Consider the following 19,417-nt stretch of genomic DNA (forward strand, 5'->3'; position numbering starts at 1 on the left):
CAAAACCCAGATATTCAGTTTACATAAATATAAAACAGAAAACAGAAAAAAGCAGCAACATCTCAGATTTAAGAAGCTGGAACCAGTGCATATTTGGCATATTTTCTTGTAAAATGACCTTAAATGATTAATCTAATATCAAAATAGTTGCCAATAGTATACCAAAATAGTATACCAATCATGGTAAAACACGTGGTTTCACGTCTGGATGCAAACCCCTGCACAAAGTCAGGTAGTCTCTGCTTCCTAGCATTAAGGGAACATCACTTTCTGCACACTGTGTGCTGGCATTGATTGTAAGTCATATGTTGAAGATTCGCCTATATGAACGTAATGCCAAGGGATATAGCGCTGCGTCACATGAAAATAATGTACTCATTTGGCTCAGTTAAATTTATGGCCCCAATGGTACAAATTCTGATAATTAAAATATTTTCTGAATGCTCAATACATTTTCTTGAGCTGTCTCTCTTGTAATGGTTGTGTTAGACTATCTTGGCCAAAGTGTGTCACATGACCTGCAATTCCAACTGTGGCCACTGCACTGAAATGGCTGCAGCTGTTCCTGGTGATTTGGCTTGACATTGAACCTCACTGATCCATGTTTGGCATCTGCAAAAGAACATATTAGCACTGTGGATGCTTCCTGACACACAGGTTGGGACCCAGATCGTCCTGTTTGAAGTATAATCTCTGTAATCATTTACCTCTGCTGAAGCCCATCAAACAGCCATCCATTACCTTAACACACGTGCAGGTCAGGGTCACTGTGACTACATGTCAAGCAGAGCACCGTTCTCCAGTGAGTACCTGGGAGGGGTTGTGCAGCCCTACTCCTGCTGGGAAATGTATTCCCTGCAGTGTATCTTGGGTCAAACCCAGGTACCCTCTCCTCCTGGCCCAGTAAACCTCTGAAGGGAGATCTTACAGGTACCCAGGCCACCCTTACTACTCCAGTGTTTTTTTTTTTCCAATCAGCAGCTTAAGCTGGCAGGTTCATTCTGTGCTTGTGTTTTTTTTTCTCTTCTCATGGTGTTCAGTTGATGCATACTATTTAAGATGTCATCCCTCATCTACCTCCGCTCTCTAGGCCTGAGGCTGTTCGTTGGAGAATGAAGTTCTCTTCCTCCTCGCTTTCCAGAGCTGCACATGTCACACGCGCAAAAAGCACACGTGCACACCTAGGCACAAGACACATGCTCGCACTCTCATTACACACTGTCTCTTCACACATGCATAAAAAAAACACCAATTTTCTCTCTCCTCTTTGTCCCACTCCATCTCACCGTTTCTCTCTCTCTCTCTCTCTCTCTCCCCCTTTCTCTCTCCATTACACACACACACACACACACACACACACACACACACACATACCTACAGCTCTGCAATTCATCTCCCTAGAGGCCTCCTGCCTCTCTCTAAGCCAAACAGTGTGCTAATGTGGTGATGTGTTTGACACACGCCCTCCCTCTTGTTTCCCCCATTTCTTCTCTCTCTCCTTCACCTTTCCTCATATCACTTTTCCTCACAGCTCACTCCCTGATCCCTCCTATCTCCACGAACACCAAACATGCCAAAATACTCACACACACAGGAATCAAACAGATTCTGGTGTGTGACACTGAATGAACAGTCTTAAGCTGTGCTTAGACAGAATGCAAGGAAAATTTTAGAGGTAACGCGATTAAATTCAGAATCAACAGAAACATGTGAGTGGGCTCCATGTGACGTGAATTGATGGTGCAAAGAGGAATTGGTGCATTTGTTGCTAGTTAGCTTAAAGCTAACATCTGTACAGTGGGAACATTGGCAGTTTGGGGTAAATCAACATGGACTACACAAACAATCCAGCAGTTAAATTGGTGTGAGTGACGGAAGGAGTAAAATTAGCTTTGCTTTCTGTCTTTAATTTCTGTCTAATTCAAGATAATAACAACAGTACATCAGAAATCAGTTAAACATTATATACAAGTGAAGTCCCCCAAAACTATTACAATTGTAATAAATACATAAGAAATTTTCAAATATCAAAGATTAATGTCAAAAAGTAAGTGCCATACTTCACTAATAAAAACAAATATGGAAAAGGGAATCAAATAGAAAGAAATGATGAGTATTTGATCATAATACATTTCTACATAAACACATAATATAAAGAAATATATTTGAGGATCCTTTAAACTATGTTTTTTCTTCTTCAAGAATTGTGACTGTTTTCTCTTTGTAATGGGGACCCTGTTCCTGAATCACCTCAAACATATCTTTGGCATTTCTGCTGTGCATTTTCTTGTTATTATCAGCAGACTTATACACAGACATTAATCTTACGCACAGAATATGATCAGTTTGAAAACTGATGCTGTAACACCTTGTTTATGAAGAGGGTTTTACTGAGAATCCTTTATGTATTCAATTTGGGGGCCTAGTTTGAGGGTGATATAGCCAACAGACTTCTCATTGGAGGAGATATGAATATAATTTTTTTGCCAAATCTTATCTGTATAGTAGGGCTGGGCAATGTAGCTGAAAAATGTATCATGATAAAATGTTATATTTTTACATCGATAATTATTGACAATTTTTTATTACCTATTTTTAATAAAGATTAGGAGAAAAAAGGTTGAATTTAACCACCTTACTTTGAATGTAACCACTTCATTTATCAAGGCAGACTTGTCCTTCTTCTATCAACAGTTTCCTCACTGTCTGCACTCATTTTCTCACTCCATGCTGTTTCTGTTGTTGTGTCACATGTCGATGGTGTGACCGAACAACACACCTTTTAAATGATTTGCTGTTTGCATGTCACTCATAGCACACTCTATTATCAAGGGATATGACTGGCTGTTTATGAGCTAGGCAGGGAGCACACTTGGGGTTTGTTCATGCAACCAATCTTTGTGTATTTGTTATGTGCCTTCATTTAATGCATTTAAGTGAAACTATCAAACATTCTATTGAACAATTTTCTTATTGCTATTGATGAAGTGTCTATCGCTGGTACATATCCCTATAGTTTTATCACCCAGGCCTACTTTATAGCCATTTTTAAAATGGATTTTTGGCTGTTTTGCCACAATTCCACTTTCTCACTGTTAGTTTAACCTCAGCTTATTCCTGTTATCCGTATTCCTCAAGATGTTTGGGTTGTTTTGGTCTTCTGCCATGGACATTCTCCGCTGCCATAGCTGATCCGTCTGACACAGCATTACTAACAGCGCTAGCAGCTCCACAGTCTTATCTTGCTCTCCTCTTGAAAATAAAGTTGGCCTGTCCAGTCAAGGAGCTGTCCAGTGCTGAAAGTGGTAACACGGGCAAATACAGCACGGAGCTTTTAGAGGTCAACAAGAGTCAGCAGAAGACAGGGTGCAACAGGAACACGATGTCGAGAGGCAGAGACACACTGAGAGCAGCTGGCCAGGGGAGAGGGGTGGGGGGAGCAAGAGGTGAGCGCCAGAAAACGGAGAGAAATGTAAGAGCAGAGGGACGGAGGACAAAATGGGGAATGGAGCAACGAGAGTATCATTCTCAGTTACACTGTTTCACATGGTAGAGCCCCTCTTTAAAAGGCCAATTACTCTGTAATAGTCCTAGACTGACTAGGTGATTTCTCACTGTGCTGAGTGGAATGGCAGAGCCAGAGTGGAGTCAGTCCAGTGGAGAGACCCAATCATCATTGCATTGGAGTGAAGGGAGTCAAGGGACGCACACGTATGTGGGTGTGTGCGTGTATGTGTGGCTTGTGTAGGTGTGCATGAACAGTCAGTGTGTATAATTGGTTGGTGTGTCACAATTCCACTGAATTCATTATTGAATGTGACCTTCAAGTGCTACAATCATCCCTTGATAGAAGTGAAATGTTGTATATGTGTGTGCTTACATGCCTGTGTATGACATAACACTCGCCAGAGAAAAATGATGTGTACCTTGCTAATGCAGTTCAATACAGCGATGCAGTACCAGAGGCTGGATTCACTTTGACAGCAAATTGAATTGGAATTCATTTTCTAGATATATTGTGATTTTAGTTTCTGTTTTAAATTGATTTAATTGAAAGTGAATTTAATTTGAAAAAGCTTAGCAACCATTAATTGACAGCCATGATAAATGGTGGTTCAGTCTCACCTTTCCTCACTGAATCATGCTCTCTCCTGCCCTTTTTTTTCTCTCTGTGCCTCTTATTTCAACATGGCGGTACTGTGGGCTTAACCCGGACAGCACTCCGTACTAATTAGTTGCTTGTAAATTTGGCGATGTAGGGATTTAAGCTTGATTCAGTGTTGCACTCATGTCGCTTTGGATAAGAACATCAGGTATACCTAAAGTAGAAATGGACAGACTGAGAAGATTTCAGGAGCTATATACCTGCGCAGTAACCCATCCTGACAAAGAAACGATTACAGGCACATTTAAACTCAAATCCTGTCCACTGCCTGCACTATGAATTGCAAATTAAGTGTCACACATCTCAGTGTGATTTCAAAACCAACAGAAACAAAATGATCAAAAACAGCCAATCAGGAACAGGCAGCAGCATAATGACATCACACAAAAAAGGGTAAAAATAGAGTACTCACCTCCCAGTCTGGCAAACTATTTGATTTCAATTGTTACAGATGATGAAAACCAGCAAAAATGTTAAGTTTTTAGAATGGGATAGCATGATGCCATTCATTGACAGAAAATGTGAATGAATCAATAAATGAATTTGTGATTTAGGAGAAATAGAAATGAGTTCCATATTCTATTATACTGCTCATACTATGATGATTTAAAAATGTCTATTTTTCCATGAAATGTAGATGTGTTTATGTCAGAAGCCTGGAAAAGAAGACAAGATAGACTATGTAGTTAGTATTGACTCAGAAGTCTGAAGATCTTATTGTCATTCAAGTAGGTTTTCTTTATTTATGGAGATTGTTTTGTAGGTTGGGCTGGATATGTGCATATGCATGTCGCAATAATAAAAACTCCATTCATTCATTCATTTATAAAAAAGTAGAAATTGGGCAGCAACAGTCAATGGTGGACCTCTTATCAGTATATTTTTCAGGATCAACAGATTGAAAAAATGTCACTTTGCGATGAACCATCACTCATGTCTATGCGACAGTAATGTCAATAGATACATGATAAAATCAGCACAGTTTCTTTCAGATGTTGAAAGAGCGGAGGACTCAGTCATCAAACAGCTAATCAGGAAGATGAAATGAACTTTACCAACACTTAACAGTCCAGTGAGCAATTTGACAGTCTGTCATTCACGTCAATGCAATTTCGGAATTAAAAGACACAGGATCTAATTATGACCTCAGGCTCACTTTTTATGGATTTCACTAATGTTTGCCACAATAGACAAACATCACTCATGATGAGGCAGAATGATGTAGCATACATACATAAATAAACATGTGCAGCTTATTTTCTTGAGTTTCTTGACAGGCTAGATTTTCAAACATCAAAACTGTCAAAATCTAATCTAATTTGATTGTTGCTGGAAAATAAACTGGGGCATCCTCAAAGCACAAGGCGGAGAATTCCCCTGACCTCCCAGGCTGACTTTAATGGTTCTTCCTCAGTGGTTCCCTTTTAAAAGCCAACTTACCACAAGCTAATGGTTGTGTATGAATGTTTAAACACATATGGATGGGATCAAAGATTTTCCGATGTGTGTGACAGGACCCAGTTCCTCCCTCGTGGAGTTTGCTTGCCTCAAATAAAGATCCTTGAGTGAAGTCATGCTGAAAGGACCAGATGACACTAATGCTGCATTAGTACTCTGTATAGGTGTGTTTATGCATGTGTACTTACAAGGGGAGTGTAAATAGGTATGATGGAGGTGGAGGAGGAGCTGTTTTCACGCCCAACAACCTGCCAAAGATTGTGATTTAAAATGATACAAATGCATTGCATGTGGAGAGACACAGCGGGAAGGCTTCTAGCCTGAGATTGAGAGGTTAGTGCTGCCAAAATGGACTGAGAAAAAACCATACAGGCTTCTGCAAATAATAGAAAAGGCCAGGCTTTTGTGTGTGTGTACATATATGTCCGTGATAGATATTACTTGATATGAAATTCACTGTTAATGCACAAATACTCAACAAAAAAATTCCCGAGCATCCTTTCTCTACCACACAGTGTGCGTGAATGTGTGCTTGAGTGTGACCTTGTATGCTGAGTAAACACGCATGTTTATGTGTTATGTGGATGTTTGTGCACCAGATTGCAAGCGCACTGGAGTGGTTTGTAATATATAGATGCTGCCATCTTTCACTCGATTGACAAGTCGACAAGACTTTCTAGTGCACAGGCATGTCAAGAGAGGCACAGGGGAGGATACAGACAGACAACACTGTAGCAGAAACACAAGTAAAGAAGTACCAGTTAGAGAAAATATAGTGTACAATTTACTGAGAGATAGAAACTGAGATGGGAATGTTTTGTATTTTAATAATCTGAAATTTTATAGTAAAGTTTGACTTACGCTCCATAGATAATGAGATTTAAACTATCATGATTTATAAATTGACCACTATTTTGTACAAGCAGGTAACAAGTTTTTATATTCTCGTAGTGAAATTTAAAATGTTGCTTCTCTTCTTCTAGCATGATATATTGCGCAGATTTGTTACTGGATACCTGCCATTATTTGGGAGTGAAAATGACGCACACAGCTGACAAGCAGACAGTGAGTTCCCAGAGTTAATGTGTCCAGATGTGAGGAAAACAAGTTAATACCTTTAAGCATCTTTTGTCGCTGTCATAATGTGACATTTGGAGCAGCGGATCCAAAATTGCCAAAACAGATAAGTGCAGTGGACCAACTAGATTTGACAAGTCAAATCAAGCCAGTTCAGTGCATCAGTTACATTTCCTTATTGCTAAGCCTGTGGGCAGTGAAGTAGAAAAGAATGCATTGCACCTATTTCTCTGTTTCTGCCGCTTTCCAGCAAGTCAATAATATTCCAATTTCTCAAAGTAAATGCAAAACGAATGATGTCGATCGGAGCGGTGTGTCAGGGCAACCCTGTCTGGGGCCTTTTAAATTGAATCTTTCCAGATCAGGCATCACTTTTTACCCTGGCCTTGTAAACAAAGACTAGTTGCATATTGTCTAATCCAGGGTTAGATTCACCTGTAATTGGGCCTGCGTGGAGCGAGTTAACTTTTAAATTGCTCTTCAGTGAGGGAATGCCATCCGATACGCCGGGGTCCAACCATCTGGGGAACACAGTGATGAGTCTGTAACAAGATGGGGAGACAAAGAGCGATGTGCTACCTAAGAAACGAAAGGCTCTACAGTATAGGGTGTTTTGCAACACACACAGTAGATTCAGTAATGCAGTAGACGTGATGAGCAGAACCATAATTATCTCTGGCCATTGAACCCCTCATTGGCTCACCACAATGACAGTGGACTGCAGACTTTGTATGGGTAAGTTGTGACCACATTAGCTGCATTCATTGGTGCATTTGGGGGCAATTTCATAATGATGTAGAGTGGCGGCCATTAGGGTTGTGGTGTGGTAATGGTAATAGTCCAGCTATTGCAGCAGGTGCTTATAGGGGTTATGAGCCCATTCAGGCCTCATCATCACAGAGCAGTTAAGAATTGAAAGGGGATTCACTTAAATCTGAATGTGAGGCACTTTAACACATGCATGCTTCATGTGTCGTTGGTTGCAGTATTTGTTTCTCCTATTTCTATGGCTGCTATCTATCTGCACTGTCACTAATAGTGAACCACTTTCTAACATTTCTCCTTTCTCTGTGACCAATGGAACTGAAACCTCAACAGTTATGTGAAAAGGCGATTCTGTTTTTGCATGGTTAATATCTTAAGTAGGTTTAGCATTTTATTTCAGTCTGTTTTGTGTTTTTGAACGCTCGTGCCTGCCCATTCCAGAGGGTTTTAAATCACTCATTGTATTTGTATGCTCAGAGCTGCCCCATTCGGATGGGATTAATATTCCAGAGGGATGTGGGTGATAAAATATTAGCCATGCTCCTCGGCAACCAGACCCATCATTCTGGACAGCTTTTCTGCCAGTGACGTATTAAACAAAGTGGTTTGGAATAGACAACCCAACACAACACACCACACAACCAAGCCTGACAGCACACAACAGCAGCTATAAGGCGGCCTATGGCCAAGACATTACATCAGCCCATTTGAAGAGCTGGCTGTCTCCTAATGGCTCTCCTTTTTTCCTTAGCTGTATAGGCTCACAAGAATGACTGCTCATTGGTGAAAATGTGTTTGTATGCATCAGGTTAGCCGAAAACCTTTCCAAATTATCCCAGTACTCCCCTCTAACCTTAAATGGCGTGCAAAGTTGATTGAATGCAGTAAGAGAAAGCAAAGCTCTTCATGCACAGAAATAGTCAGGGATACACTTTAAAACAAAGATTTTTAGTGTAACTCTAATAGGCTGATGCAGGCAGACACAGACTGAGTTGGAAAAACAAACAAAAAATTGAAATAAAATCAGCAAAATATGAATATTTGCTACTAATTAATAAATAGTATGCCACAGTGGACCAAATTATTTGTGTAAGTTGATGATATAGCCTTTTTTTTTAATGTGCCATGAGATTCTTTGCAATTGTACCCTCAAATAGATTTAATTTGTAGATGGGCATATTTGGGAGTGTCCATGGAGTGTCCATAATCTATTCAGGGTTCATGGATGTTACCTAAAATTAGAGTTCCTGGTTCTAAACAACTGGTAAAAATGGCAATGAAAGGGTAACATCCATATTATGCAGTATGTATGTCCATATTTTATCCTGTCTATAACATATAAGTGCTCACATCCTACAGATATTAGTATTAAAACTTAAAATTACCATACTGGTGACCGCACAAAAACTTAAATTACAATTTGCCATTTTATATCAGTTGTAGCCTTCTCTAACTGTGCTAGAAATACAGTGCACCGAAGATGACATTTGCTCTCACCTCCACAGCAAACACCTTAACAACATCCTCTGGATCATGAGGTTTATGGGGGGAATGGGAGCCTATAATATGAGTTTTTTGTTTTGCTCTTCTTTGATCGCTGTGTCTGTGCTCTTAGGTAGTGCTTTACAAATCGTATCAATTATGCCTCATTTCTAGAGGTGTCACGATTTCAACTAAATTGAAAATCGATTGAAATGAGTGTTTGACCTTCAAAATCACAAGCAGGTTCGCCATTCTCACAGTATTTTTTTTCTCTCCACCCCGGCCTACTGAGCAAAAAAAAAAAAAGTTTGTAATTTCTCTATGGGAGGTCAGAAGCAGCATTACGTAGTCTAGTTTATTTTGGAAGGGGTGGACGTTGGCGAGGAAGATTTGCGGGAGAGCTTGGATGCTGGCTCACTTCCCGTGCTTCCACTTCCTTGCGCACCACTTTCGGCGTGTTTGGCATTTTCTACGGATGTCATATAATGTCCACCGAGTGTACATATAGATGTCCAGTAAGGGTCCAGTGACAGAAAACATACAGGGTACACAAACGACGGTACAGAAAAAAGCTTTAGGTTACTTGCGTAAACCCAGTTCTCAGAGTAGTATGAATGAAGCGCACTGCAGACAGAGTGCAGATCTACTTAAGCAAACAGAGACAATGCAGACAATAACATTAGAGTTAAATGTTCATTTAAGTTCAGCAATTATGTGTCTCTTTTGTTATTATTATTAAATTGTTGTATTTTATCAGAACCCAACAACAACATGACATTGGTATTATATATCAACCATCGGCTGCCCTGCTCTCTAAATATCAGCATCAGCCATTGGAAAAAACCATGAAGGTCGACCACTAATCTTTACAAATCAAGACTCCATAGTCTAAGAATGGCGTAGCTGTCAGTGCTGAAAAAAAATTGTTTAAATCGAAAATTGAATCATGACCGTAAAATCGAAAGTCAAATTGAATCGTGGATTTGGAGAATCATGACACCCCTACTCATTTCCAATCCGAAGTAATCCCGCACATCTTAATTTGAGAGCACACATGGTCATTTATCCTCGCACACCTCCAGGGACAGTACACACATCCTCTCTAAGCTTTGCTATCCCAGATTTCTTACCGTTACTGTGGTGTGGATCCAAAGACTAATTGCTGCTGTCGTCATGGACAGATTCTGGGTGGTGAGGATCTCTGAGGCTCTTGAGCGTAGTGTCAATATCTTTGATCTTATTAACACAGAGATGGGGGAAATGATCAATGCATTTCTGTCATGCAGTCATAGTTTTCCTGATGTCTCGATTATAACTAGTTATCATTTTAATATGGCCATTTGGCATAGCAATGGTAATTGTCCCTCTGTCACTGTTCATTTGTCTCCATTTCTCAATATTACAGTATAGACAGAGCACTAAATGAAGACCATGTTTTAAATGACATACTCCAAAGCACTTTGATATCAATTCTCTTTAATGAAAACATGGGGAAAAGCACAAGTCAATTTTAATGAGTATTAGATCATATATATTACAGTTCCGGACAGTATAATACAGTGAAATGCAGTGTAGTTGTATTGAAAGGGAGTCACACCCTGCACAGTCATCCTGTAAGACATTGTCAAAAAGATGTCGTGTGCTCATGGGAAAATAAAGCCAGCACATCGGATCATTTTTTTCTTTTTTTTGGTTGGAGGGGTAGCTCTTTTAAAATCACTACTGAAAAATGTATGTCTGCTTGCTTTCATTTTTCTTATGGATAATATATGGTGACTTAAAGGGCTGGATTGTCTCATTGACTTCAAAGCTTTGGTTAGAAATGTGAAGGCTTAATATATCACTGCTTTGAGAGAGTGGTTTTGTTTTTAATGCATGGCAGTCTGGAATGATGGTGTTGATGGAAGTTCTCCACACTGCAGTTTTATACCGCACTTGCAGAAGACACATTGTAATGGAGCTTTTTTATTTTAAATATACTTAAACTGCACCTTAGGATTTCGTTGTAATGATGAGGAATGAGCTGTGAATGTAGCTGATGTACAGTCTATGTGGTTTCCTTGCCTGGTTTGAACGTAATCCACATAATCACAATCATACTTCAGATATGGGTTGGATTCACTATGTGTACAATTGTTTGATTATTTCCAGGAATTGTTGAACACTGCAGTCAAATTCTGTAAATGCATTTTTTTAATGTTAAGGTCAAAATTTTGTAACTGAAATAAGAATCTTTCATAAACATTTTCATCACTTTAACCATTTGCTATTTGTTTTGAATTCTTCTTTCTTCTTCTTTTTTTTTTTTTTTACCAGACCTTGACTTTCCTTTCCATTTTGTTTGGCATCTGCTCTCTACGAACGTATTAAACCAGGGTTGCTTTAGAATTACTTTGATGTTGTTAATTGTATTTCTATGAATTAATTATAATTCCAAAATAGCTAAAAAAAACCAAGTCTACTGCCACGCTAATGGTTCTGTTAAGCTATGTTTTTCGTTTGTTAAGCTAAATGCTAACATCAACATGCTTACAATAAGTAAGTTAAAGTCCCCCTCCACTCAAAAATGTGTTTTGCTTATTGTTACTTCATTTAATATTTGAGTTTCACTACGCAGAATTATGTATGTGCAGAGTTTAAAAAGAGAAAGCTAAACAGGCTTTGAAATGCTAAACAGGGTCCACTGCTACCATCTTACTTTAGCTTGTAAGCATGCTAACATTTGCTAATTGGCGCTGAACACAAAGTACAGTAAAGACTAATGGGAATAGAATTTGTTTTGCAAGTATTTGGTCATAAACCAAAGTATCAGATAAGCTGAAACTTTGACCTGATGATGGCGCTACAGTATATGAAAAAGTCATCCATGTCAATTTAAATTACATAGCAATTCATCTGATAATTAAGATATTTTCAGCACCAAATTTCATGGCAATGCATGCAATAGTTGTTGAGGTATATACTTCTGGACATTGTGGTCCAGATACTGCATTTATTGCTGAAATTCAAATAGACTGTAAATTTTCTATCCTTCCAGCTGGTTAATTGCATTCACCTGGCATCCCAGGTGTAATCTAATCCCAGCTGATTAGATGGTGAGAATATAGCAGCAATACAGCAGGACCCCTGGGGGATGAAGAACCATTTCAGACACATGTGTGGAGGGTGGAGGGCAGCCAGAGGGTTTCCAGATCTATTCCCGTTGTCATAATCCTGACTAATGTGGAATAAAGAACCAGGCATCTCTCCCTCTGCTCCTGCCAGTTCAGCCATAACATCGCTTAAAGCCATAGAGGTCTCATGTCACCTCCATTAATTAGTCATATTAGCATCAGCTGTGTCTCAGTATTCTATTCAGAAGAAGGCAATAACAATGCTGTGTTCCCCATGTTCACCATTACACAATATCCTCTCATTTTCCTGTCCTCTGCAACAGGGAAATAACAATAAATAAAGACATCAAATTTGTAAAAAAGAGGCAGGGATCTGAGAGCGCAATAGCTTTGCATAAACCTATGATTTGGTGCTGAATGTTTGTCCTCATACTAGTGATGGCTTGACCTTTAAAAGGCGATCCATAATGGCCTACGCAGAGAGAAAGACTGAAAGTGATCAGATTCTGGCACACCGTTTCTGCAGTCAAGGTCTTAATCGCTCATGGCCTTTACTCCTGAGAGGCTGTCAACACTGTGTATTTTTTCACTTGACCGTATGACCCGACAAACAGCCATATCTTTGCATTTGAATCACTGGAATTCACTTTTAAAACAGTGCTAGTTGCTCATAAAATGTTGTGTTATGAATGTAATATAAGTCTTAAAAAAACTTCTTCTTGCTCTCATTTTTTTTATTTTGACTTTGATAAAAATTCATCATCTGAGGTGTTGAATCCTCACTTCACACTCATTTATACATTCCCATGTACCACAGCTCCTCCCAATTGTAAATCAAGGGAGAAATGTAAAGAAAAAAAAAATGTGTGGATGAATTTTATTGACCTCATTGCGACATCCTCACTCTCCCCGGAAAAATTTTGAAGACATGTCAATTACTCCTGATGCACAGCTTTATCACTTGTCACCCTATTTTGTTATTTCAGAGCTTGCTAAAATAATGTGATGCAGGGCTGCTGTTGCACTGACTGATGTATCCATGACATATTATTGCCACGATTCCTGTTTTTTTTAGTCATTTCCCCCCCGCCAACATGGCAGATATGAAACTAGGATGTGAAATATTATTCCTATTTTACATTCAAATTATGCCATAGATCCATACGTGCACAATAAACCACTATGAGACAAAGGAAATAGAAATCAGTCACATCAACCCGGTGTGTTCCACCTTGCGGAATAAAGTATTACATCTTCCGGCCATCCATCAATACATTCTCAAACAGGCATGCTGTGTAATTAAACTTTAAGCGCATTAAAAATGTCACTGACCATCATCAGGGTTGTCGATTTTCAGTCACATCAGGTGTGCAGAGCTCAGTGCCACGTGTTACAGTAATACTGCAGGTTAAATGATGAGATCAGGAAGTCATTTCCTTCTCATATAAAATGTATAAACCTGCGTGAGAATTTAAGCCAGTTAATTGAATCTGCAGTTGTTTTTGTTTCTACATTTTAATTTGAATGGAACCTGAGTATGGTGAGGATGCCTCATAAATGTAGCAATCATTTAATAACCAGTTCACAGAAAAAAAAAACAACTAATGTGGGATAGGAAAATCATTTCAAAAGTAGTGGGTAGTGTTTTAGACCGTGATTGATTACACTTTCCGCTCCAATACTGATGACAGATCGATTGCATGCATCACAGACTGTGACTAAATGAAAATAACACAAACGGAAAATAAGAATCTTTTCATTAATGAAAGGAAAGATCTGACATGAGGCGGCATTCAGAGCAGCCATGAAAATTAAAATGAAGTCTAAAGCTTTTTTTTTTCCATAAAGTGCAGTAAGTATTCTTTCATAGCTTGATATTATACAACTAATGAAGGCTGGCTAGTGAAGATGAGATAGAGAAGGTAGAAAAGTGTTTTTATGATTCATTTGTGATTCAGATTACGTTTAACATGCATCTAATAATTTTGAGTTCGTAATGGAAAAAGTGGGACTAATGTGACACGTTTGGTTAGTGCTGTTGTTTGTCTTGTCCCAACAGGCGGCTTGATACAGTCACAGTCTTGCAGTGCTGCTGAATCCACACACCAGCCTTTCACACCCCTTTTACAGTCCAATCAGTTGAGCTGTACTGACCAATGAATAAACAGATTTCCAGTGAAATGGTGTTACCGTCTAGTAAAAACATATGCACAGCACAGGATACAACTGTGTATCTTCTTTTCAATATCCTGTGGCAGTCTCTCTTTGCTCCCTCATTTCCTCTGAGCTGCATTTAACTGATTGCAGCATCCCCTGTAATGGTGGACCTTGATCGATTCATAGGTCAGAGAGTGGAGAAGGAAGGAGGAGTGAGTAGATGAGAAAGCACAAATGGAGCTCACAGCGTAGGTTCAGGCAGGAACACAGTCATTGACACCATCTGCATCAGCTGAGCATCAGCTGATATCCCTAAATGCCATCTTTACGCCTACACGCACATTTACCTATGTAATCTATTCACAGTGTTTCTCCATTGCTTAAGCCAATAATCCTGAAACATTGTTGCAATTCTGGAAACATGAAAAGCAATCACCATAACGTTTTATACCGCGCAGCACAACACTGCATTTGTGCTGCAAAAGGCTTTTACTCACTCTCTCAAAACATTTAACTTGTGTGTCAAAAGCAAATAAGTTCACCAACAAGTTCATCACTTCTCCTTTTATCATAGCTTGAGTCAAATCTCGAAGGAACTGTGTCAGTATGACAGACGACACTAAAATTGTGTTTGTCATTTCTCATTGAGACTTACATACAGTAACCCAATAATAAGGTCAAATATCCTCCACAACCAACTGAATATACTCATACAAACACCAGTTTCAGCTTTCTATTCACTGATTTCTCACTTTCACTGTTTGCCTCTCTTGCCCTTATTCACAGTAAAGTAACAGCTGCACGGTTCACATCAGGAGCCCAAACTGTTTGTTTTTAACAGTAAATGGTGAGCATCATCATGTTGCCAGCTCACCAGTTAACTCACAGATTTGATATTTGGTAGTGTGTTTGTGAAATCTAAAGCAGTTTTAATGCCCTGCTAGGAGGCTCACTTGCTGCACATCATGTTAAAGTAACTGCTCGGCTGCAGGTAAACGCCACTGTTTAGCGGTTAGCTCACCTGCTAACTGGTAGAACTAACTTCTGTCACCTAGCATGATGTCAGCTCTGGTGTACTGTGTTGGTACCTTTTTTTAATGCAGCACATTCTGCTAGTTATCTGAAATGCAACACTAATGCCTCTCCACTGTTTGCTGTTCAGCTGTGAAATTAGTTTGGTTGTACTCTTAGTTTGGTTTCCCACTGCAATATGCATTTTAAACAAGGCCAAATAGACTGTCACTACTTTTTAATGCAGCTTTGCACACCTGCTCTTATTTATTTATGGAATTGTTTGTATTTTAATGTAATTTTATTTTAGTCTCTCATGGGTGTATGTTTTTATGTTTGTGAACCCCTAACCTAAGACAAATTACAAATAAAGATTTTTGAATCTTTAATCTTGAGTACTGTTCAGGAACTTGCAAATAGTCTGAAAAACCAACATGAAAAAGAATCGTGATAAAATCATAGATCATCATCCTGCCTGAAAAAAAGCATGATATGATACAATAAAACAATATACATGTAAGGATGTCATCTGCCCTCAGAATGAATTATAAAACAAATTGTTTAATGAATACACTTTTAAGTTAACTGAAATAAATAAATGATAGCTAAATAAAATAAACAATACATTTTCAAGACACAGGCGTTTGTTTCCACTGTGCTGGTCCCCTAATGAATAATGCTGAAACAAAGGGCCCATGGCTGAACACAGTTGCTGACCCCTGGATTACAGTATGTTGATAAATGTGCTTGAGAGTAATTCAGACCTCTCAGACCATTACAAAAGCAGTGTAATCCACTTTGATTGCCAAGGCAAAGTAAATGCATCAGTGGAGCAAGCAACAAGAAATTCCTACACTGTTCTGAGAACATGAAATGAGGATTTGAGAATTACACACAGTGTGCTGAGAGTCACAATATTCATTCGACAATTGTGCCAAAGCAACTGAGGAAAGCTGTAAATTCCCTCCTGTGGTGCACCCACATAGGTATTTTCACTTATTTTGGCTCATTAGACCTCCTCATAGGACTGTGCTTGACTGACAATCTCCTACACACTTCACCCTTTTCACTCATTCTATACACCTCTGTAGAGGCTATAATCTCAAGCGACTTACTGGCTTGTACCTTTGCATCAGATCAAAGAATAGTCATTCTGAGTTTTGTGCTTTTTACTTGTGGAAAAGTTTACAAGAAGTGCACAAAGGCAGCAAAGAGCATTAAAGGTCACACTTGCAGCCGTCTCTGCGAATATTCACTCTGTGTCTCTCTGCCTTTTTCTTTCTTTAGCTTACCAGTGCCTGTGCCTTGCTATTGTGCATGCTGGCTCAATGATATGGCTTAGTAGAACAGATGAACTGAATGGAGCCATCATCAATGTTACTAGTTACACCTGTCTTTTGTTTTCTGCTAAAACAAGTCAAAACGTCATATAATATAACATGAAGTTCAAGATTGTAAGAAGTCTATCTTGCGTACAACAATAAGGAAATCACTTGCAAAGCATTTCAAGTGAGGAAATCAAACAATTAAATCTGACTAAACAGGGAAAAAAGTGTAATAAGGCAGTCACTGGAAAAACAGTTTGCATTATTACATTAATCAGTTCAGACAAATGTCAAGTGGAACCTCCCTAGAATAATAATCACCAACCAGGCACCACCTGAAGCAAAAATAGCAATGTTTTGTTCAGTTTGGTTCACTTTTTTGCTTATAGTGGGACACTGGTGCTATCATAGCAAGTCAAACAAATTAAAAGATTACCCTGCTGTCTATTCTATCATTTCATTTTGAAAAACAACCAAAAAGTGTCATGGCTTCCCATTCAACCACAGTAACGAGTGTTCAAGTAATGAGTAATAATCAAGCAGGAGAGACAAAGAGATTAGATTACACAACCTTGGCCCTTCTTACAACGAACATTTAGGTAATGGCTACAATATTATTGTAATGAAAACTACTTCAGCATCAGTGACGAAGAACACTGCAGCAAATTACGAGATGTGTGTAAAGTGCACTTCACAGGAGCTGTCCGTTCAGCACCACAGAAGCTCAAAACAAGCAGAAAGATCAGCAGCAACACAATGACAGTATTCATTTTCACCTGCCTTTTCTCTGCTTAGTTTCTTTACACTTGTACTTTTTAGAAATTCAATTAATTATTGTTTTTCCTCGTATTTATCATCTCGCAGCATGTTTGGTCCATTGCATTGAGATGAAATCATATACTTTTGTAATTGTTATTGTTAAATATGTAGAAGTACAATACACTGGTAAAGTTGATACCTAAAAAATAGATACCTAAAAAAATGAGGAAATAGGCAGTTTTTAAAGCCACTATACAAGTCTATTAATAAGAGAATAGAGTGAAGCCTGTATGTACTGTATATTAAGGTAAATGTTCAATACAAAGGCGCTTTAACAGTGACTCAGTCATTTGATTAATCAGATCTATAAGTGGTGTTATATTCATGGTTTTAATTTCAGTGAAAGTGCAGGTAGTTCAACTTACTATCCGGCTCACCTTACACTACCTCACTACTATTTATGGAACTACTGCAACCTATAGCAGATTTGATTGTGCAGAAGTCTGAAATTTGTGGACAGCTGGAGTAATATTTTTTTGTCCCGTTTTAATGCAAAATTCATTTTTAAAGTTCTGATTCTCATTTATATTTGGATTAGTAAACACATTAAATGATTTTTGGACTATACCAAAATATAATAGCTTCAACACAGCTGCACAGAGCTCTCAAGTTACAGACTTTTTCACTTTGCACAAGGCAACTTTACCCTAACTCTACTGCAAATAATGAGTTTACAGTTTTCCTATTCAAATACACCAACAGAATGATCTGTGAGACTAAAGCCACTGTAGCCAGCCCTGATGCATGGTGCTAAAAGGTGGCAGGATGCCACGGTGTAAGGGACACCATCCCTCAACTGGAGGATCCGGGTTTAAGCTTCTGTGTTGGTAAGCATTCGCCCTGCTTAAGCATCCTTGAGCAAGACACTGATCCGTGCCAGCTTTATGGTTGCTGCTTTGTAGCTGACCCCCCTGTTCAGGGTGGAAATCAAGAGAATTGATGTAGAATTTGTAAATTAATTATAAATACTTTCCTTATTTTGTAGTTGTCAGACTGACGGTAGACTTTTTGCCTGAATATATTCATATAAAGCAGCCAGAATTCTTGATTAACAGCTGTGGCATTGTGCCAAGTGATGGCCTTCACCACTGTGCTGCTGTGTGTTTTAGAAGGAGAAGAACAAATGCTTGATTCCAAAGAGTGTTTTTTGTTCTGGTGTCCAGCCTTTGATGAAATGGCTTCTATTGCCTTCTGAAGTACAATATGCACCACAGGAAATAGTGGTAAAGACAAAAAAAAAGTATAAAGTATGTGGCCTGTTGGGTTTTTCATGACCCAACACCTTTGGCACATTTGTAACTTCTGAGGGAAAAGTAAAAATTCACAGGTAAGCACTCATGAGTGGGGACACGAGCTGTATTCACATTTTCCCGTTTGGAGAGGCTTTTTGGAGAGACTGTTAAGTGCTCTACACTCTCTAAAACAAATGAGCTCCGGGGAGGAGAGAGGTAGACAGAAGGAGACAAGAGGGGATGGGACGGGATGTACGCACATACGGGGACTTCATGTGTGATTGAGCTAAAAGTTCCACTGAGGGAGGGATTTCATTCCCTCGTGAAACCTAGATTGAAAGCATTTGTGATCTTCTGATCTTCCTTAATCTCTGTGCAACAGATGCCCGACATTCACTCAAAATGGCTGCCATGCGCCCACAACACTGTTACAGTAATGATTGAAAATGATAGCAGATTACTGTGCTAGGCAGAGCACTAATAAAGACAGGATAAAAGACAAAATGCAATGTTCACAATGAGCAGTTATAAAATTAGGAGTTTTTGTGTAGATTTTACATTGTTGGTGTAGTCTAAATGTACATCAATAGTACCAGTAGATATAACCATTGAACATGTTTTCTACATCAATTTTATGTACAGATAAAGTTGCAAAAGTTTACATGTTCACATTTTTTCACTGTTTTTGCGACTTTTTTCTCTAAAACCTAGAATTCAAGCAACATTTGATCTGACAAATTCAGATCAGATTTTAGTCAAACTTGGTGTCAAATTTGAAGGATTTGATTTAGCATCAAAAAACTGGCTCTGTTT

General features: G+C 38.8%; 1 protein-coding gene across 1 annotated transcript in view; it reads left to right on the top strand.

Moving 5' to 3' along the window:
- nrg3b (neuregulin 3b) overlaps positions 1-19,417 on the top strand; it is a 202,627-nt gene that overhangs the window by 24,523 nt on the left and 158,687 nt on the right. The gene's annotated exons all lie outside the window — the stretch shown is intronic.

This window comes from Thunnus thynnus, chromosome 20 (genome assembly GCF_963924715.1).
Source record: "Thunnus thynnus chromosome 20, fThuThy2.1, whole genome shotgun sequence".
NCBI classification, from domain to species: domain Eukaryota; kingdom Metazoa; phylum Chordata; class Actinopteri; order Scombriformes; family Scombridae; genus Thunnus; species Thunnus thynnus.